Source organism: Trematomus bernacchii, unplaced genomic scaffold (assembly GCF_902827165.1).
Source record: "Trematomus bernacchii unplaced genomic scaffold, fTreBer1.1, whole genome shotgun sequence".
Classification (NCBI taxonomy): Eukaryota; Metazoa; Chordata; class Actinopteri; order Perciformes; family Nototheniidae; genus Trematomus; species Trematomus bernacchii.
In genome coordinates this window covers 389,961-412,644 of record NW_022987527.1, presented here as the reverse complement: position 1 = coordinate 412,644, position 22,684 = coordinate 389,961, and the positions used below count along the sequence as shown (strand labels likewise).

General features: G+C 41.1%; 1 protein-coding gene across 2 annotated transcripts in view; it reads right to left on the bottom strand.

Annotated features, from left to right (window-relative positions):
• Positions 1–22,684, bottom strand: part of cadm4 (cell adhesion molecule 4) — a 153,098-nt gene that overhangs the window by 117,860 nt on the left and 12,554 nt on the right. The window contains exon 1 of one of the 2 annotated variants that reach the window (XM_034120312.1): positions 16,220–16,238. The exons of the other annotated variant lie outside the window; for it this stretch is intronic. The gene's annotated coding sequence lies outside the window, so the exon portion shown is untranslated. Of the gene's footprint in view, positions 1–16,219; positions 16,239–22,684 lie in introns of those variants that run through there. 2 annotated transcript variants of the gene reach the window in all.

Genomic DNA, 22,684 nt, shown 5'->3' with positions numbered 1-22,684 from the left:
ACAATTTTACTTCAGAAGATGAACCTGCCAAAATAGAAACGTCTACTAGAAGGAAAACACAAGGTTTATTGAGTTTGATTTCTTGTTTATCTCGGCAATGCTCCTCACTAGTTTTGACCCACCTACGCTGTCATTCCGTGCATTGAAGTTTTCAACTTTCCATTTGATTTTGAAGTGTGTTTTTGTTGTGTCTGGGCGTTTGTTGATTTAAAGTCTCACAGGGATACACTGAATTTAGAACTCTATCAAATATCCTGCTGACACACAATCTTGTCAATCTACAGCCGCAATCCATCAATGTAAATGCAGCGTGTTTATTTTATTCAGTGGGGAAAAGGTTCCTTTCTCATTCCGTTATTTTAGGCAATGGCCTTGATAACTGGCACTGGGTTTACAGATAAGTATTTCTGAAACAATGTGCTCAGCAGGAAACCAATTCAATTAGTTGGCTCAGACAGACTATTACGAAGACCATATCGAGTCTCATTTCCTGTTCTTTTCAAAAAGAACAAAATAAGTTGTGGAAAATCACCTTTGTATCACAGTGCTAATTTAAATAAGGGAAGGATGATGCATTAGTGAGAGATACTCTTCTTCAGCAGAAAGTCTACAGATTCATTCCCCACAACATCTAAGGTTTATATCCCTTGCCATATGTCTTATTGATGTGTTGTAGCATGAATCTGACTCTCTCACTTTAATCTACTCGTGAATAATGTAGAATGAATGTAGGAAAAGCTCTGTTCACATAAAATAAAAATGTGATACTACTACTACTAATACTTTCATGGTTTAAATATCTGCTGTAATTTCTCTATGGTTAAGTTTTAGTCTCTACCCGGCTAAGTAGTGCTTTTGTCATTTGGCTTTTGTGGTCCATTACTTTTTAAATTGTGTTGTTCTATAAACCTCTTGCCTTTTCATATTTTCCTTTTCTATAAATGCTACCTCCACAATCCTTTTACCGCTTTGTTCCCTGCGCTAGGTCATATTTATTTGCTGAAATAAAGCCTACCTCTCTGAAGCTATTTCCAAGAATAGCGGGTTGTTACGAGACGGAAAAAAAATCTCCTGCCATGATGCAAGCCTGCACCCATTGACTCTGACTGCAGCTGCCATGAAAAGCACAACGTAACCACACAGAAGATCCACGCGGGAGGAGACGTGTCATCATGATCAACCAGCGCCAGGTGAGATGTGCAGGAGAAAAGTGATGTAGGCCCACATGAGACTGTCAAGGCAGTGGAGGCAGATGAGTGCAGATCTGTCTGCAGTCAGAGCTCAGGAGCTGTCTGCAGACTCTAGAGACCGACTAACCAACCAACACACCGACCAATCAGTTTTCTCTTCCTATGGAGCAACAGTTCATCATTCTCTCCGACAAACATTGTTATTTCCATTCCCCAAACACCCGAGAAGCAGCTCGTTGCATCCATGCCCACAAAAAACCTATTTCAACTGAACAGAGGTGTGTGGCGCAGTGGGTTGTGCGTAGGTGTTCGGATCAGGGGTTCACAGGTCACAGGTTCAAACCCCACTGCAGTCAGCATGTCGTTGTGTCCCTGGGCAAGACACTTCACCCCAAATTGCTCCTGTGGGGATTGGCCACAGTATTGAGTATGTAAGTCGCTTTGGATAAAAGCGTCTAACAAGTGACATGTAATGAACTGTTTTGGCGCAAAAATACCACTGGGCCCCGCTTGAAAACTCACTTCCTGTATTAATACACCTTTAAACCCCAAGGTCATTACAAGATTCGTACATTTAACCCTGCTGTGTGTGTTCATTTCTCCCCCTTTACTTTGGTGTTCCTGGTCAAATTGACGGCTCGGTTTAAACTGCTCTTACATTAATACAAAACACATTTATCATCACCACATTTTATTTAACCCCCTTTTAAGCTGTAAACACTGTCTCAGAATATTGGTTTACATGAATACAGTGGTTATGCAAAGAATAGACACAAAATATATTAAAAAATGTGATTCGTTGGTGTGTCTGATGGACGAACATCAATCTAGGGTTACCCATTCATTTCTTATGTCATTTTTGATGACTAGGAACATCAACACAAAAAACATTTATCATCACCACTTTTTATTGAACACTCTTTTAAGCGGTTTGAAATAATATCTCAGAATACCGTTGCACATGAATAACTGTAGACAAAGATAATTTATTCCAAAATGAACACGGTTGTGGATTTGTTGATGTGTACTATCTGATGGATGAACATCAATCTAGGGTTACCCATGAATTTCCTATGTCATTTTTGACCAGGAACATCATAGGTGTTACAACGTTGACTCAACATTCACTGAAAGTGGTGATCAGCAAGTTTATATGTGCCTACTTGAGGATAAAATAAGGCTTTAATGTAAAACATAATATTTATGGTTAATGAAATAAGTAAATCGGTCAGATTTGACCCGAACACGACAGGAGGGTTAACACAGGCGAAGACATCAAGCACTCACAGTTGTACGTTTGATTCATTTGTACAAGTGCAAGAGTAGAATGAAGGCAGTATTCAGTATGTAAAGCCATGTCAAGGTTCGTGGTATAAACGGAGAGTCGACATCAAAAAGAATTCAGAATTGGACAAGCAGAATGTCTTGCAATTAGATGTGTTGGTTTGAAGATGGGCAGATGGGAGCAAAGTCTGCCGAATCTACACTTCATTATATATTACCTCAAATCTGACATCCTCTCCTCTGACATCTTCTCTCTGCTCTGCTAAGGGTCAATGCTCAATAGGTGACGCTGCAGTTTTTAAACAGGTGGAATAAGCAAGTCCTTTGCTGATCAATAAAATAAAATCTAAATATACTTCTGCATGGTTTGATCAATACTAACGTCTCAACATTTACTGTGTGGTTTTCAAAACCCATTTTCTGTGTTTCCGGGTACAAATAAAAGCGTCCCTCTTGTATTTTTGAGACACTACACAAACATTTACTCTGTTTAAAGTCTCATTTTTTAACCCAGCTCTTCTGAGATTTTTCAGACAATCTTTTCCGGCTTATCCTTGTTTTTCGCAGCATAATGTGAAACCCTGATTTCGGAGAGGAAAAGACACAGCTGTGCACCTCTGTTCCCGTCCCTCAGCTGTACGTCGAGAGCGGCATTTGATTTTGAAAGGCAGCGAGGGGAGATAATCACACATCCTTCTGTGAAATGGAGTGTTTTCAACAGAGAAGAAGCTTTGAACATTCATAGGGGTGTTAGGGTCAGTGAAGGGGGGGGCTTTTAATATGAAAATGAGAGGGGGTGTGGGGAGAGTGGGAGGGAAATAAAAGATGAACTTCATCATATAATCAATCACACTTGTTCCCTACCATTAATCAGCGCGTCTCCACTCCTCAAGTGCCTCGTTTTCCACTTCCAAATTCATTTCACAAGCTTCGTTGTGCATGAGCTACCCTGCGTTTTGGTTCACACAGATCAAGCCTTTTCATTACATTTCACAATCTTCTATATTTCATCACGTCTCATAAAAGTGAAAGATAAAAACTAAGAATAGCCGGCCATATTGTGAATTGTTTGCTCCCTGCTGCTGCCAGATTGGATCAGCAGCAATAACAGGAATTTAGAAATCAAAGTCATCCTACAGAATACCGATATTTGCACTTGGCAATAGTCAAAGCCAGTTCAATCAAGTTCATCCGAGCACAGCCAGCGACTACACCTTAGAAGGTTGACTTTGAACTAAACGTCATCTTTTTGCCAACAGCTGCTATTTATAAATCACATTTGCATGAATGTCCAGTAGCACCCTCATCCTATGCATAATGAATGGCTCCCTCACTCTAACCTATAATAGCACCTTACCAGCAGCAGAAAGAGACTCAAAAGACTCTGGAGAAGTATTCAGTTAGAGAAATAACACCCAAGTATAGATGTTAATCTTTCTTTGCTAAACTTTATTCTCTTTTATTAAAATGGAATCTATTAAAACCTCCTCTTCTATTGGCACCTGTACAGCTCCTGTTGTCAGGTCTGCTGCTTGTTGTTCCTCACTAGACAAACAGGACTTGGAAAGGAATTGGCTTTGAGCTGTTTGCAGCAGATTTCATCTCACTGTTAGTGGAGGGAGTGTTGCCTAAGGCAGGGCATGTGATCAATATTATCAAGGTGTATCTCCAATGGAATCCATCACATCTGACGGCTTTCCAATAGAAGGGCAGAAATGAAATGTGCCTTCCTCCTGTGAGGAAGTGATGAGAATCACTGCGGTCACTAATGTGGCTGTGTCATCCGGTTTTTGGGTCAATGGTTAGGACTTTAACCAGGGTTTTGTGTGACTATGATCCCAAGGTTAATATTACATTGCCTTAGATCCACTCTGTTTGGGACTTTCAGAGACGATGTGTGTATGCATTTCACACCAAAGCAAACCATGCAGAGCACTTTTATCTAACTCTACCCTCGGGCCAAATAATATTTCACATTTTACAAGATAAAAAGTGAGAAATTATCGCTTAAGATTTTAATGCTTCACTTGTGCCCTGAAAAGTAACACCTAAGGGCTTTGATAGCTGCCTGTAATCATCCCCAAGTTTTCTTTCTTTCAGAATAAACGTCTCTCTTGCAGGCTTTTGATGAAACAGCAGGCTTTCTAATTTGGCATGTAATGTGCCAGCAGGTGGCAAATGAGTCTCAAAGCCCGGGATGGTAGCTCCACCAGCATGGCCACCCACTCTAAAAGAACGGCCATCTTTGATGTAGGCAGCCAGGGGCCGTGCCATTGACCTGTACCGTTTGTGGGGGGGCCAAGATTGGCTGAGCTCTTGATGGGAGCAGCGTTTGATGACAGCAGCACCACTTAATGGGTGCAGCTCCAAATTATGCCTTAAATACCTCTTTTATCATTACCCAACCATCCATAGCCCCCACTCATCTCACTTCCCACAGGGCGCTGCCGTGATGAGAAAGACCCCCGGCCAACAGTGAAACTCGAGCAAGTCTGAATTTCCGTGTGTGTGTGTGTGCGTGTGCGTGTGCGTGTGTGTGTGTGTGTGTGTAAGCATGCAGGTGCGCATTTGTATCGCCATGGCTTCCGTTCATCACCGAGCTGGGCTCTCAGGGCTCTGCTGGAGACATGGGTTGTCTCGCAGGACACTGATTGGCTCAACAGGGGACGAAGAGCTTGAGGTAGATGAGGTGGAAATGAACTAAACCTGACCCGCCATGCAATTCTCTCTCACTCACACACACACACACACACACACACACACACACACACACACACACACACACACACACACGTACACAAACACCTACACTTGACCATATGTGCACATAAAAGCTTCTCTGATTTGCTTTGATACAACATATCATTTAGACTCAATCCACTTCTTGTATACATAAATGTACACAGCTTGACGACTCCATGTGATGGCTCATAACTCTTGTTTATATTTCCTCAGGTCTCGCTGTGTATGTGATGTTCTTACATTCTTTAACTAATTTTCTGCATCCCACTGTGTACATGCACAGCAGGTTCGGGTTTCTGTATTTCAGCGGTTTCATGTGACTGAGGGATGTTTTATCTTTCCATGTCCCACTGCGTGCGTGTGCCCATTTTTATTTATCTGTGTTTGGCAGATAGCAGTGCACTTTGATGTTCATGTGTGGAAAAGTATGAATAATGAGAAATATAATTTGTACCTATGTTTGGGGATGCTGTGATGTGTTATATTTCCCTTCGATGTGTATGTTTATGACTTTCTGAACCCCTCAAAGGTCTACCATGCTTGTGATCGATTATCTTTAGTACCCTCTGGCTTCCCAAATACTGGGACACTATGTGTGTCACTTACATCACCAAGAATAGATTCGGGCTTGCACAAAATGTATTTGGATATGTCGCCAGCACTAATGTAGTGGGCCTGCACAATGTGTAATGAAAGACATGCATTGCTTTGACAGTGTGGTTATGGCACGTTGCACTTAAAGATTGCTTTGGCCCTTTCTTTAATAGTACCTCCAGATTAATGAAGAACCAGTGCATGAGTTCAATTGTTTGGTTTACCCTTTCTGTAGTTTTAAACTTGACGCACTCATAGATGTGTGATCTGTTTCATCTCCCCTCTGGTTAAAGGCTTGTGATCTGCTGGGAGGCAAATGAGCTGTAGAAAAAAACAGACATGGTGTTTGTGAAGTTTCTGAAGGGAAAGAAAAATAGAGAATTTTCAATACAATTTCAGCACAAACTGTAGTAAGTACTTCAAACTCAAGCATGACTTTTGTCATAAGAGGCATCATATTTCTTTTTTGTACGAAACACTTATTACGGAAAGGATTTGGCAATGCTGAACTGACGCAGCAGTCTGTACACTTGTGTTGGCCAAATTTGAGCATAACTCACTAGTCAGACAAGCTGTTGAGGATAACTAGAGCTATCAGGGTAGAGCATCCTTCAGTATCGACATGCTTGCCTGACCGACTTTATTTCAAGTGTGACATTAAGGGATAATTCATGCTGACCCCTGCGTGGCAAAGCAAGCTGATTCAGGGCTATCTCCCTGCTGTTTGCTACCACTGTGTAATGCCTGTTATTACAGTCACCCTGCCATCCAGCGACATCAATTATGTCAATAAGACGCCTCCTCTGCCAACACCTCACATACATTATGGAGCGTTGACACATCAGTTTTCACCCTACTGTTACTGTAGCGAGAGGTGCTGCTCGCTGCACACGGAGAGAATAAAGCTGTAAAATGAACCTCTTGGAGATCATTAAAGTGAGCACAGGGATCAGTGTTGCTGACTTTAACACATTCAGGTGGTGTTTTTTCACTTGTATTGAGAAAAAAAAGCACAATTTTTCTTGTAAAAAGCTGAAAAAACTGAAGAGAACCTACTGAATGGCTATTTTCATCATAGGAGAAGAGGATCACAACGAGCAAGGAAAGGCAAACTAAAAAGGGCTGAATCTTAAGAATAAAAAGAAGCCAATACAGCTGGGGCTCTGTCAAGGACCTTACAAGGGTTTCAGAAGGATTTCAAAAGAATATACAAAACCTTTAGACTTTCCCTAATATGAAATTCTTACAATATTGTCAACATGTCTTGCTAACTTCTTCATGGAGCTGTTATATATATATACACTGTACAAGAGCCAAATTCAGGTGGGTGCGTATCTGAACCAGAAGTTAATGCATATTCATGGTCAAACTGTCAGGAATGTTAAAAGACTAAGAAAAACAGTAGAAAGAAACTCATTTGAGATGCTAGAATTGATGAATTTTCAATATTTTGCCAAATATTTTCCAACTGTTAAAGTTACTTGATGGACTTTTTGTTTCAGTTCTAGTATTTATAACAAAACTCTCTTTCAGCAAAAGTCAAAAGGGGAAAGATTATAGGCGAGACAGCTGCACAGCCATGCCCTCTATCGCCATCAATCCCTACGGCCAGCAGCCCTTTACAGCCTTCAGCGACTGGTCACACTGAAGCGGAGTGAAGGGGACGAGTGACAATGAGCAGATGTGATGTCGAGGTGAAGGAGAAGGGTCCTTTTACGTGAGGGGAAAGAAGAGGTCATGGCAGCAGTGGAAAAAAGAAATGGGGATGACATGAAAGATGCAAACCAATAGAAAAACCAATACAAGGCCCAGGATAAAAAAAGATGAACAGTGCATGGAGAGAGGGTTGAAAAATGATGGGGAGAGAGAATGATGCGCATCCTGAGGGCTTAGAAAGGCAGAGAAGAGAAACGCCGTCAGGCACTGAAGGAGAGAGCAATTAGATTTATCTGCTCATTAACAGAAGGGATAATTGACTACAAGAGTCTGCAGCGATACACTGGGAGACAGGGGGAGAAGGAGAAAATGAGCCGAGCAGAGAAATGAGAGCGGGTTGAAGGAGAAAAGACAGGAGGCAGGCGCGGAGGGATTGGAGAGAAAAGGGAACAAGGCATGGGAAATAAACAAGGGGAAAAGTGAAAAATGAAAAGAATGGGGAGAAAAGGCGAGAGAAAGATGGAGGGGGGAGAAAATCAGTCCTCAGAGAACGCTGAGAAAAAAAGGATTAGGGAGAGAAAGAGGGGGGAGGCAGGAGGAGTAAATGAGGATACGTGGTGTTTGTGAGTGTGAGTGAGTGAGTGAGTGAGTGAGTGAGTGAGTGAGTCAGTCTTTTTTTGTTTCTCTTTAGGGGCAAGTTCTAACACACCCTCCTATGTTTGCTTAGTCTTGTGAATAGTGTGTGATGTCTCAATGACAAATAGGACTGGTTCTACAGGACTGGTTAGAATGACCTACCTTCTGTAAGTTAGTCACCTCACAGCGATGCATTAACACACACTAACACTGTAAATCAGAGTCGACCAACGTCACATCACATCACTGTCCACCTGCTGATCCAAACCCATTTTCAACAACAATCGCAATCAAGTCCTTGCACACGGCTCAGGAACACAGCAGCATGACGGGAACGTATGTCACCAGCTCTTTGTGTTTGCCACAAAAAGGCATTCACACACAGGCATTTATTGGTGAATGAAGTTCAAATTGGGCCTGATGATGGATAGAACCTTTTATATGTTAGACAATCAAGTCTTGACAGAAAGAAAACAATTCACACTGATTTTATTTTAGTTTGATCAACTGGCCATGCTTTTATTTATGGGCTAGTTCAATAATTCAACCTTTTGTACTGAAAAGCGCCTTCAAATACTGATTTTCTTTGCAAAATGCTGTTTTGAAGAAGGTGATTATAGATTCTATTCAATGGCATTTTTCTCTAATCCAGGTTAGTTAGACAGAGGTTGGGTGTAGCAACAAAGAGCAGGTCTTTGGATAGCACCCTGCATCGTTCAATGCTACTAAAACATTTTTAGGAAACAATATTGGTTTAAATATTAAGTCAAAAAGATTGTCTTTTCTTTTCAGTCAGTATGAACTTTTGATTAGCCAAGCTAGCAGGGTAGCTCTAGGGATACCAACATCAGTCACACACACTCCACCTCTTAGGTCCAGACTGAAATAACTCAACAACTAATGGATGGATGGACATTGTGTATAGGTTCCTCGTAGGATTAAAGATAATAACTTTGGTGATCCATAAAAGTAATATCAAGAGGCATCATCAGGCCCAACATGTACTTTGTCCAGTCCTTTGGTATATAACTTTACATTTGACAATCCCATCAGTGTCAGATCCACTTAGTGGTATCAAATGTAAGCATGATAACATGATTCATTGACAAAATGAACCTGGTTAATATTATACTGATTTAACTTCAGCATGTCACCATTAGAATCAGAATCAGAATCAAATCAAGTTTTATTTATATAGCACAATTTTAAACGATTTTTGGTACATCCATGCTGTACATATAATAAAAATACCCTACAGTAAAGACACTTTACAGCAAATACAACAGCACAGTTTGTGCAGAATATCAGTATGAGAAAACGACACCCTCTGTCCTTAGACCCTCACATCGTACAAGGAAAAACTTCCAAAGAAAACCCACAGTTTAAAGGGGAACATGGGAGAAACCTCAGGGAGAGCAACAGAGGAGGGATCCCTCTCCCAGGACGGACAGAAGTGCAATAGATGCCGTGTGTAAATCAAAGAGATAATACGTTTTACAGCATAAAAGAATAAGAATCCCTTTATTAGTCCCACAGAGGGGAAATGTACGTTGTTACAGCAGAAAAAGAGCCACAGACAGCTTAATGTTACATCATGTTACATAATTATATGCATTAAAAAGTACTAAGTTAAAAAAAAAAGTGATGATATAATAAAAAATATAATACAAAATAAAAGGTTACACAATTTACAAAATACACATCCTGTAACAGTTCTTAGGATTTAGCAGCCAGGTATATATTGCACAGTTATTAACAGCATATATATATATATTGCACATATTGCACATAGTTGGTTGGTATTTAGTAGCAAGGGGTGTTATAGTCTGTGTTGTTGTGTGTGGGGGGGGGGGGGTCTATAGGGGCTGTGCTGGTTGTATAGTCTGGCCGCTGCAGGAAGGAAGGATTATCCCTGAGTGCAAGCACATTCAGCTGCTAGTATACTCGCAGTCGTGTTTAATACTTATCCAACACAGTGTTTTTAGTTGTTTAAACATGACCACACAAATGTTAATCACACAATAGATGCCAGCAACAGATGTTGTAGGGAAACAAATTAAAAATGTTGTCAGTGAATCGTTGGCAGATATGATCAGCTGAAATGTTTTTTCTTTTGCTGATTAAAAATACACTTAATTAAATGTAGCATTTAATGAAAAACGCATGTGCTAATGCAAATGAGTTGAAAGTTATGTCGAGGAGGAATCTCGAACATCCAAAATCTACAGCAACCACCCGACCTGTATTCTACTTTAAACTCTGTGGGATTTAGGATTTTAGGGACAAAAGCTGCGAACGTTTGACTCCGTGAAGCAGCAACCTGACTCTGAGCCAAGTGTTTCTGGGTTGGCTAGACATGAGTCAACGTGTGGCGTACAATTAATGCAACATCACACCTTTGATCGTTCAGATGGGGACTCATTCCAAACAAAGTAGGGAGGTGGAGACACTAGGAAACTAAAACTGAAAGGTACACCTACAGACGACGACAGGGAGAGCACTCTTCGCCACCTCCTTCACAAGCCGTTATGTTTTTTTCTGATGATGACTCAATGAAACTCTAACTAAAGCAGCCATTGCCTTCAGTTGCATCATGGATACGGCAAGGATGAAAAAGAAATAATTAAAAAACATGATGGGGGGGGGAAGGTGAGAAAAGGCAGGGTAAAGAAAATGCCTAAACTTGCACAATTTCCCTTTTTAGTTTTCCCTCCCCTCTTGTTTTAACCAATGTTTCTCACAGGCGCTTAAACTGTGTTGAATGACTCTAGTGAAGTGTTCGCATGTTCATTCATTCTGATTTAGAAAATGGAATTGCATCATGCTGCTGCGTGTGTTACGGCAGTGATGCATGAATTGGATTTATCTCTCTAAAGCAATTATGCATACTGGTAATCAAGTGTTATTTATGTGTTTTTCATTGTAGGCATATTCCAGCATTTAATTACATGTATTTATATTGCATTACGTTTGAGCCACACATAAATGCAGTTTAAAAGGTCTCCTTTGTTAAGGCAGCTTCTATGCTTTGGTTTATCTTTCCGGTTTTTACATTTTTATTCAATCTTCTTTAGTGTTTTTTTAATGCATTCACTTTCATTCATAACCATACAGCACAGAAAACAACTGAGGAAACATCTTTTCCAGTCTGCACAGATAATTCATCACTGAACAAGAAACCATCCATCATGCTTTACAGAGCTCCATAAACATGAACACTTGTACCATTTGAAACAGTTTGTTATTAACGGAGTATTCAAATAAATAGGAATAAACTGCAAACATTTCCAAAGTGTCTCAGTCCCTCCATTTTCTTTTTGATTCTGCCTTTGATGCCGCATTTCTGTATTTCCCCACTTCTTCAAGCTCTGCTGCAGTTTAAGGATTTTACGAGAAGTGTGATTGGGAAAGTGGAATTGAGGTTTAGCTTCCAACAGTTGGCCTGCTCTCAGCCTATAAGACTGCCTGACAACGCAACTCTCCATCCAAACACAACGTGCATGCACAGACACATGCAACCACACACCAGTATACCTCCATGCTTGACAGGAAGAGGAAATGGCTTTTCTCCATTTGGAGGGCCACAAACAAGAGGTGCTGCAGGCCCATTTTAGATAGCAGCCCTCTTAAAGAGCCCCTCTGTCTATGAATATGGAGATGAGGATTTAAGAAAGAGGGAGAGGAGGTAAGGGGGGGGGGGGGGGGGGAAGATGGAGGGAGGAAGAGATCAGAAAGTGAAAAAATAGGGAGAGATTCTGTGTCTCTGAGGAGATTTTCTGCTCTGTGGCCCTTGGCTGGATTTGGCGCACTGGATTTAGAGTGTGTGTATGTGTGAGTTTGTGTAAAGTGCAAATGTGAGGATCTACATAGAGCCAGAGGTGACAGGTCGGAGGGTAATCATACACAGATATGCCTGTGGGGTAGTGATGACTTATCTTTTCGCCGCATTGGAAGTGAGCATTGACAAAATAGCAATGAGATTCTTCCATTGGATTAAGGAATAAGGGCGGAAGTAAGATCTTGAAAACACACTTTGTGATATTTGTATGTTTTTTTCAGCAGGATCATCTCCACTATTGACACTATGTTATGATTTTAGAAGCATAACTGCAATCACCACAGGTTAAACACTAACCATAGGCTATAAACAAACTACATCGCGGCTACGCGTCACCACCGCTAAGCTAAAGGCAGCTAATGTTCGGCGTGATGAAGCCAAGTGCTCTTATTTAGTCACTTGTTAGCACCAGCTGTTTATATGACAAGTTAAAGTCTAAGACATTCATGAGTGGATGTTTATGACGCGTTTTATATTGTAGAATAAAAACGTAGAAATCTCTAAAGCTTGGTTTAACCAAAGAAAAAAAGAAAAAAAACGTTTGCGGTAAAATGTTAACTTATTCTTTGGTTTTAAGACTTATTCCTGCACCTCTCTATAGTCATGGGCCACACTTACACTCACACACCTTAATCAGCTCTCCTCTTCTCATCTATTTTCTCCAGCACAAAATCCCTCACTATCTTCTCCACTCCGTTGAACACATCTGTATTCTCACACTCGTATAAATAGCACACGCAGCCATGCATCAGCTGAGTGCACAGCTCCTCACTTCTCCACCTGGCTCCATTTCAGCCTTCTGTTCAAAATTTCCTTCATTTACTCACGCGCCAGCATTCGTTGTTGCGCCGATAAGCCTATATGTTATTTTTTCCTTTCCGCCAGCGTTCATTTATATGCACCTCTCCGGCAAAACAAACAACTGTCCGTGTTCGACGGATAACATCTCCGTATCACCATCCAGCAGCCACTACACAGCGCATGAATTATGGATTGGTGTAAATGCGTGGAGGAGGTCAGACAGGAACGACAAAGGGCAATCCCCCGGGCCCTGTTAGATGATTGATGACAGCTAATGTAACATTTTCTTCATTATCATTGTTGGCACTGCGGTAAAGATAGAAACACTTACAGAGCCTTTTGCAGCTGAAAGAGAAAACATGCTGAGGGCTGAGCTATGACCTCAACAAAATGAAATGACATGCGGACATCACTGTCGTCATTGCGGGTTCCTACAGCACTGCACCTTAACGCCATTACTGTAACTGATCATTATTGCAAACTGCTGAGGCTTTTCATGTAACTCCTCACGACTTTAATTGTAACTTTCAGCATTGCAGCGATTATTATATGCATCAGGGGAAATCTTGTTTTTGTCGTTTTCACATACAGTCATTAACAAACAAAGACATTCATCAGCTGACAAAAGTTTTTTTTTTTGGTTGCCAAAACTGAAAAAACGGTTGCCATTTTTATATTTTAAATAATTAAGATACTATACAGTTATACATCAACTTAATAATGAACATGTGACACAAAAGAATGTTCAAATGCTTTACAATAAGTAATTAACATAATTACTTGAAACTTAAGTGGTAGTAAACTTGTCCACCCTCATTTGCTGGTATACAAAATATCAATAGTGCAGCTGTTGTCAGGTTCTTCACAGATCCCTCACAAATGAATTGAGCAAGTCATTAGTTTCTTGGTCATCCGTTGTCTTCCTTTCAAATGTGGGTTGTCTTGACCTTTGTGCTGACCCCCACCATAGATCCATTGGCCCTTCAGCATTGAAGTCTTGGATTGGCCAGACTAATACATTTCTAATGTTAAATAAATGAAAACCATTCACAGTTAAGAATTAGATATTAATTATTAAACCTTTAATATGTCTAACTATATTTCAAATGTGTTACCTTTTTATAGAAGTGATTATATTTGTATGCCAATATTTTCCTATGGTAAAGTTTCGTTATGCACTTTTATTTTGATAGTAATAAGATCGGGACTCTTATTTTGAAGGAACTTTTACTGGAAGTGAATGGACAACGGAGCAGAATGTTTCGCCTCCCATTTCCTCTTTGCTTTTCGTTCGGGTTCACCTTGCGCTTTATCAGTTGAATCACTTTGAACATTCGTTTGAGATGTTGACGGGTTGGCCGAACCTTTTACCCCACAGTCAAACAACTTAATTTGCTTCGCCATTTTTTGTAAAACAAACACACGGCGCACGCGAGTAAACGTGCATCGCTTTCTGGCTCCGTAATCACAGCAATGCACGTGCAACTTAAGTATCAGGTTCCGACTGGTCACAACAATAATTAAATATTACTCTTAATACAACAAATAATTAACATTTATCTATTTTGGGGTGCACATTTTGCTGTTTGCTGTCCTTATTTCTTTATGTAAAAAACTGGTTGCCACTGATGGCAACCAAAGGCCAAGAAGTGGTTGACATTTTTTCTGAATGGTTGCCAATGGCAACCTGGCAACCGTTACTGTCGAGCCCTGCTCTGGGGTATACTGGTGGTTTACATGTTTAAGTTTCCGTGGTTTGATATGTTGATCCAATATCTCTCTCCACTGTCAATGCTCTAAGGCTTAAAGTAACCAACAAAAAGTCCTCTTTGTGTTACTATCCCTACATTTCAGCTAAGCAAGGAAACTCTGTCTGGGGAAAAATGACTTACTTCAGATAAGATAACCACTTGATTTTTCCATCTCGGACTGCTCAAGGCTTAGAATAGATTCAATTGAAATTTAGTTGAGGGTTTTTTTTTGCACAGAAAATAGACTGGAGATGTTGTCATCCTTAATTTGAAATGGCAATCAAATTAGAAAGAGAACCTTTCAGAGCCAGAGTTGACAGGGGGAATTATTACTCCCAGTTTATGTATGGGCACTCATCTTAGAAAACGATGCACCTACTGTATGCTTATTAAAGTACATTGTATGTTTCAATATCAACATTATCAAGTATTAGTTGATGAACCAATTTGTTGACACAAAATGTATCACCAAACATTTTTATACAAACATTTAAATCCATCAGGAACAAATGCCAAACACTTGTGGGCTCCTTAAATGTAAATATTCTTCTCCTTTTCATATCATCGGAAACTAATATTTTTGGGTTTTGAACAGAAGCATTTGAAGATACCTTGGGCTCTGAGAATTGTGATGGGATATTGTTACCTTAAGACATTTTAAAGTTTAACGTGAAAACAATCCGCAGATGAATCAATAGTTTAAAAAAAGAGGTAGCTGTAGTCCAAATAAAATCTCATACTTACAATGTTATATATAAGCTTCAGGTAATCCTGTAATTTTTTGTTTCCTTTTCTGTTTTTGTGGGAATGAAAGAAAAGCTTGGATACTTTTTTTTCAGAATACTGCCCTGTTTTTACTAAACCCAAAGAGCTTATGGACTCCTCAGACACACAAGTATGTGGAACAGCCAAAAACATAGTTTGAATTTAGCTAAAATAATTAGCAGCGCAGCGCTCCAACTCGCTCCAACAGTCCAGTTCAGGAAGAGTTCAGGTTCAATTAGAAACTCTAATGGCGTTAACGTGAGGCCATGACTATACCGTGTGAGATAACCCTGTGATATACCTCTCATCACTCACCTAATGCATGCTGGGAAACGCTCCAGCCCTCCTGTGACCCTGCACAGGAGAAACGGGTATAGAAATTGGATGGATGGATAATTAGCGGAACTGACAGCACTGGCAACCATGACACTGTCATCACATTTATCATCTCCATTACTGTAATCATAGCTCCAACCATCATAATCATAATCAGCATTACACCGGGATCTTCATCACCATCATCACCCACCCAGGAGGATGGTGTCTAACATTATCACCTCAACCATCCTCCTCCTCATCACGGCGATGACGTCACCGCCCGCAGCTTCATCATTCTGCTCCTTAGTGGTTACACAGACTTTGTCAGGTCTCATTTCTTAACAGCGGCACCATATAATGAGAGCCATAACCATTATTGTGCAAAGGTCTCTAGTTCCAATCCTTTACTTTACCAAATGGCTTTCCCTTGCCCCCGCTTTCTCGTCATCTCTGGTTCCTATTCCCCTGCTCTAATTACACACTGTTTGTTTGGCCTCCTGGCTGCCCCCTAATGCAGAGGAGAGATGTCATTACAATGATTTACAGATGTAATCCCCCCTCCCTCCACTCTCTCTCTCTCGCTCCTTCTTTCTTTCTTCCCCCCCCCACTCTCGCCCCCCTGGCACCCCCCAAATATAACTCACCCTAATATCACCGGCGGGATTAAAATCCGTTTTCGATTAATCCCTTTTGCTCGCTGCCGCTCTCTGTTCATGCTTTCTCTCCTTCTGCCCTTTTCCACCTCGGCAACTTCCTTCCAGCGCCGCCCATCCGTCCCCCCCCCCCCCGAATAACTCCCAACTTTGTCGGTTCAATCGGTTTTTATGAGCTGACATTCTGCCTCCTTCAGTCTCTCTTTCCTCCACCTTGTTCTATCCTTTTCTCGTTTTTCAGACACAAACATTATTTCTGCCTGTGATTACGGTGCGATTAGAAACATCTTGGATGCCTGACTTCAATCATGAAGAAAGGAAGTGCAGCAAATAGTTTCCTTCCTCTTCTTCTGCAATCGCAGCTCTTATGGCTTTCACTATCACAACCTGCCTTATTTGACCTCCTGGAACAAGTAGAAAAACCCCTTTAAACCAGCCCACTCTTTACATTTGAGCATCAAATGTAAACAACAAAAAGCATGGTTATAATGAGATTCAATTAATCCCTTATTCCCATCGCCTCCTACTCGCTGCTGCTCCCTTTTTGCACACATCACTAACTCGCTCATTTTTTCCCTCATCTCCTATCTTTTCAGGTTGAAATGGGTTTGTGTGAGTGAGTGTGTGTGTGTGCAGGTAAATACTTTTTTGTATTCACCTCCCTGGCTCTATGTTATCTCTCTTAGCTGATTCTCCCACACCTCCACTCTCTGCTTTTAATTAACACTTTTTATTTCGCAGCTCTCTCCTCTAATCTCTCCATCAGAGGCCTATAGCACTCGAGGCTGAGCTTTCACTCCCACCTCGAGCTCTTTGTACTCTTTCAAAAAACCGAAACAGCAACAAACACAAGCCTGGGCACACACACGCAGATCCATCCCACACACACACACACACACACACACACACCCACTTCTGTCTTGAAACACATTAATACACTCGAATGAAAAAGCCAAAGTGAAGATGCACAGGTGAAAATATCTGCCATCGGATTTATAACGTACTCTCGTTCTCCCTTTGTGCCGTGCAGTGAATAACGCGGTTGCATTTAACAGTTTTTGGTGATAACTGATGGATTAAACTTCAAGTGAACTGGGTCATTTGGACGGATGGATTTTGAAGGTAAATCTTTGCAGACTTGAGATCCATACTGATTAGTCGCTACTTTAAAAAAAAATATATATAATAAGTGATAATAGTGTGAGTTTGTGTCTTGTATGCAAGCCTGTCAATACATGTGAAGGTTGTTTTTAAGGGGTCAGACTACTTAATCAAAAGTCTAAAGAAATTCAATTTTTAATGATACAAAATGCAAGCATTGTCAGATTAGAAAAGCATAAACCACTGAAAAGTTTGCTTGGCAGCTAAAAAAAAAAGATTACTCTGACTGCATACACTTTTCCAACAAACGTCTTGTCTTGTCAATCCCTCATTAAAATCGACAAGGTCAGTGTACTTGTCGCGGTTAGTACTAATCCTCCTTAGAAAAACAGTTGCATAATGTCTTGTGTGACTCTGAAGGAGCTTTGTCAAGTCTGAGAAAAATGACCTCTTACATGATGTCATCGTGATGTCATCAGGGTTACCTCAGCTAACAGAGCGCCTGTGTTGCAGCCTGGGACAAAGAGTCAAGACATCTCTGCTGCTTCGATGTTAACGCTTCTTCTGTGAGTCTTCCAAGTGTAACACGGTGCTTTTAACACTTCATTAATTAACAAAATAATTGTCAATTAATTTTTTCTGTCTACTGACTACTCGGTTAATCAAGTAATCGTTACAGCACTAACCTCCACACTTGCTTTACACGGAGCTCACAAAGACCTTCATGAGTGCGCTGACCTGACTGCGAAACAGCAAATGTTGCAGAGAGAGAGAAGCGATAATATAAAAGAGGAAATTTGGGCTTTGGGCTACATTTCATTTGCAGACTTAATCTTTCCAGCACATCATGCTGTCGGTCTCAACATAGTCTCCACAGCTCCACGTAACATTCAAACATCAGTGCATTCACTTCCTACTTTCTACATGATGATTTTGTACTTGTAGATATGCAATCATAAAGTATGTGTAATAGCATGCATACGAGTATATAGTATTACAAGCTGTTAGGGCTAATATCAGTGTGTAATGGAAGTGTATAATTACAAGAACGACTGCTGTGAAGCCATCAGGGGTTTTCACCAATGCCAGATTAAGCAAAAAATTATATATTTATAATGTTTTATGTCCAGATAATATCTTACAGGGATTTGTTGACTTCCATTATTGGATAATTGTGCGAAGGAGTGTCACACGTGTGCCCTTGCGCACAATTTCACACCGACATGAGATGAATTTCGCTGAACAATGTGTACACAGGTTAATACATCTGGCAGCGTGTTTGCACATGCATATTTCTGCGTCTGTGTGTTTTTACAGAGTTTGATTCGGCCCCAGAGCGCTCACAGCACACTTGTCTACACCTGTAAACACCTGCAGGCCAGATTCTTCAGTGCTGACAGCGCTTTGCACTTTCAGTTGCGCTAAATCCGACTTTTGTGCAAAATGGGCAACATGAGCTCACACTTTGGGAAGCACCCTCGATGAAATGCTCTCAGGTGTGCTTGACTAGTCCTTTAATTTAGCCTGACGTTTGACTAATCTTCATGACAGGTGTTTACACTAAATATCAGATGTGATTTACAAGGGCAATCTTTCAAAAATAACCTGTTTCACTGGATGCTGGAAACAAAGACACTAAAATAGAGTTTTTAATCAAAATACATCCTCTTTTGTCTTTTAGGATACTGCCATTTCCCCGACCAATATGTCTCCTTTCACTTGACTATTTGTTTTTACAATATTACTTATTGTACTGTTATTGCTGCAGAGGCTTGTATAGGATGTTGACTGTGATATGTAGTGCAGGGTACACTTGGTATTGTTTTAGATACCAGAGTGTTTTTCAATCAAATTCAACTGCGCTCGTCTGTGCCAGGATGCAATAAAAGTGTCTGCTGCTTATATGGTCCGGTCTAATCATTAATAGTGGCTGAAGGGATGCCAGTGATGATGTCACCACATTTGGCATCTTTTCAAAGAAAAAGAAAAAAGGTAAACAAAAAATTTATTTTCTTTCATGCGTAGTGTGTTACTGGCCCTTTTCCAGTCACACTCATACATTGCTCAGTGTTTTGCATAAATATACTGGATACAATATATCATCCAGATAGAAATAGCTGCCTATTCTAAGGCAATGTTTGAGAGAAACTCCCCTGGAGGCAACTTTGGGATGTTTGCCTTTGCAGACCGTTTACATGCAAAAACCTATAGAACACAGTGAAGGGAAAACACCAGATAGCATATTAGGGTCCCTTTAACAACTTGAGACGTCATAATCTTTATGAGTAGGGGAGAAAATAAAAGTAGACAGGGAAAAATGGAAAGAAAATTTGGGAGTGATAACCCGGGCTGAACTAACACCATGCAGATGAGCTTCTGTGACTGCGTTGCTCCATCCATCTCTGTCATCCACCCTTGAAATGTCTTTATAGCCGTGAATTACATTACACCGCCGTGCTATGTTTACACGGGGGAGACACATCACATAATTGAACGAGTGTCACACTCAGATCCAGACGATTGTTAAATGTAAATATAGCATCGGCAAAGTGTCTCTGAAAACCCGCGTTGCATTCAGAACAGTGAATCGCTCCGTATTATTTTTGCAGTGCAGCAGATTCCCTAGAACTCTCCTCGACTCTAATAGCGGAAAAAACAATGCTCAGTTCCAGGTGATCGGATAGGATGTTGAGGGGTAAGCAGCGGTGCAGAGAAAATCTACTGAAGATATCATGAGTGTAATGCCATCACACACTCTCTCCGTCCTGCTTTTTAACACGGTGTTCTGAAAGACCGTCCGCTCTTTCCAATCAGGCCTTTATCGTCCTGTAATGAATACATTTCCCATAAAAGAAAGCCGCTGTGGGAAAAGGGAAGAGAGAGAGGAAGAGTGATAAAGAAAGGCCCAGAGAGTAAATGAGGATAAAAGTGAAACAAATGACGCACACAAGCGAGCGTGGGGGGGGGGGGGGGGGGGGGGGGGGGGGGGGGTTAGGGGTGAGAAGGCTGGAGGGCTTTGGCCAAGTCCTTTTTTTTTTTTTTTTCGGCACCTTCATATTTCACTCCCATTGCCTTCAGTTCGGTATAAAAGGAGTTTTGTCAGACTTTGGTTTGTTCTTGCAGAAGCAAATCAGCATTCAGTTTGCTGGTTGCTGTGTGCGCCTGTTTCCTGGCCCGTTAAATAACCCTCATTAAAAGGTCAGCAGCAACTAATAACAACGTCCGAACTGCACCAAGTTTGTCCCTGTGCACTGTCCTCTCCTCGCCTTGTTTCATTTCCCCCTTTAAGCCTGCTTATTGATTTCAGCCCCTCTATTCCGTAACTCATTGTATTAATAACACAAAGCAATAACAAGAGTGTCACAACCTATACGTTTCGCACTGGCAATTAATACGAATAATTTAAAGCTGGCCGATGTGTGTTTTCGGTATTCTTTACAGTGCAGCGTCTCCTCCTCATCATGAAACTTTTTGTATTCCCATCTCCTCAAGACTATACCTCCATAAATCTCTGCCAACTTACACTTATGAAAGAAGGTGCGGAGTGAGAGGCAGAAAAAGAAAGGCGGAGAGGTTTGGGCCAAGTAAAAACAAAATGGGATTTGATACCGAGACAAAAGACACTATGACGGAAAGAAAGGGAGGTCAAGAGGAAAAAGTCACAGAGGGAGAGAAGAGCTGGTAGAAATGGAGGAGGAACTGCCTGAAGCCGTTTGGCGGTAAATTCTGAAGCGGACAAGGTGGGAAGAGAGGGAGACATGGGAGGAGGCGGGGAGAAATACGGATGTGCTAAGGGGAACAGAAATGAATAAAAGATGGAGGGAGACGGATAGGATCGAAAGGTAACTGAGGTGAGTGAGAGAGCTGCTGCAACTATTAGATTCTCAGTAGGCAGTCACTTCCTCCCCTGCCTCTGCTGTAGTTATCAACTGGAGCTGTGTGTGAGGCCCGTTAATGGGAATACTAAACTGTCACAGCATGGTGTGTGTGCAAGTTAAACTAGATACTCTTCATCTGCCTGAGTTTGTTTGCATTTGCATGAATGTTCAATATTTATATCTACAGACCTCTATCGGTTGGCTTGCATCTCTACAAGTGTGTGGGAACACAGCATGGATGAAACTGTGTGTACGTGTGTGTGTGTGTGGGCGGTGTATGGCAGAACATCACCGACTACAAGTATGTGAAAGTTTGTTAGATCCATCAGCAGCAACAGATTGTCGGGATCATAAGTAAATGTTTAACTTGCGTACATTTCAGGTGAATCACCCCGCAGGATGGAGGTTATGTCATTTCTTTTGGTAAGACAACACCTGTCAGATAAGCTGGAGCACAATTGTCAGCTGTCTTGCTCTTTTTGAAAATGCTTTTTAAAAAATGTAGGCAGGCCTGACATGTGTAACCCACTTCCTGTCACTTTGTGAACATGCCCAAGGCTGCACAAATATCAGAATCACGAGCACATTTGTGTCTCCGCTCCGAGAAGTGGGATAGCACTTCAAGTTGATAACTCCTGTTTATTACAAATTAGATGTTATTTTTTTAGATTTAGCCATTATTTTAATTGTTATGAGAAGATTGTATTTACCAGTAAGGAGCAAGAAACTATCAGATGTTCAGACAGATTGTAAACTAGCCAACTGCTCAGACAGATAATCCAAACCACTTTAAACCTGAAGCGAGCGCACCTGGAAATGTTGAACACCTGTGCGCATGAATAACTACAGAAAGTACAGTAGGTCAAATGTAATGCAGGAAGTCATCCCTATTCTGTCTTCCAATTAAGATTGACTAACCTAAGGGTTCTTTATAATTATCAGACCGCTTTTTTTGACCTGTGGTTAGCGTGTTCCTAAATCTCAGTAATGACTTATTGTAACCAGAAGCAATGATGTCCAAAGACACACAAAAGAAAGATCCATGTTGTAATAAACCAGGAAACCTATTTTTTTATTCAACCCACAGCATCATTTATGGCGGTAACACCATCAGGCGAGGTGTTAGTTATATCAGCCTCACACATAAACCCACACACACAAAAGTGAAAAGAACAACAGATGCATCCTGGGCAAATGCTGCACTGTTTTGTGTGATTGTGCTGTTGGTCCTCTGTGTGGGTGGGTGACCAAAATCGTGTGGCTGCCAGTGACGGTCAAGTGTGTGTGTGTGTGTGTGTGTGTGTGTGTGTGTGTGTGTGTGTGTGTGTGTGTGTGTTCCAGCCAAATATAACTGTGTGTTATGCTGAGAGCTGAAATGAAGGTGGGCTGTTATCATCTCCCACTGCCAGCATCCATCCCACCTCTGTGTCCCCCTCAGTGGCAGGTCGCTGTACGTTGGTTGCTGCCACATCATTTT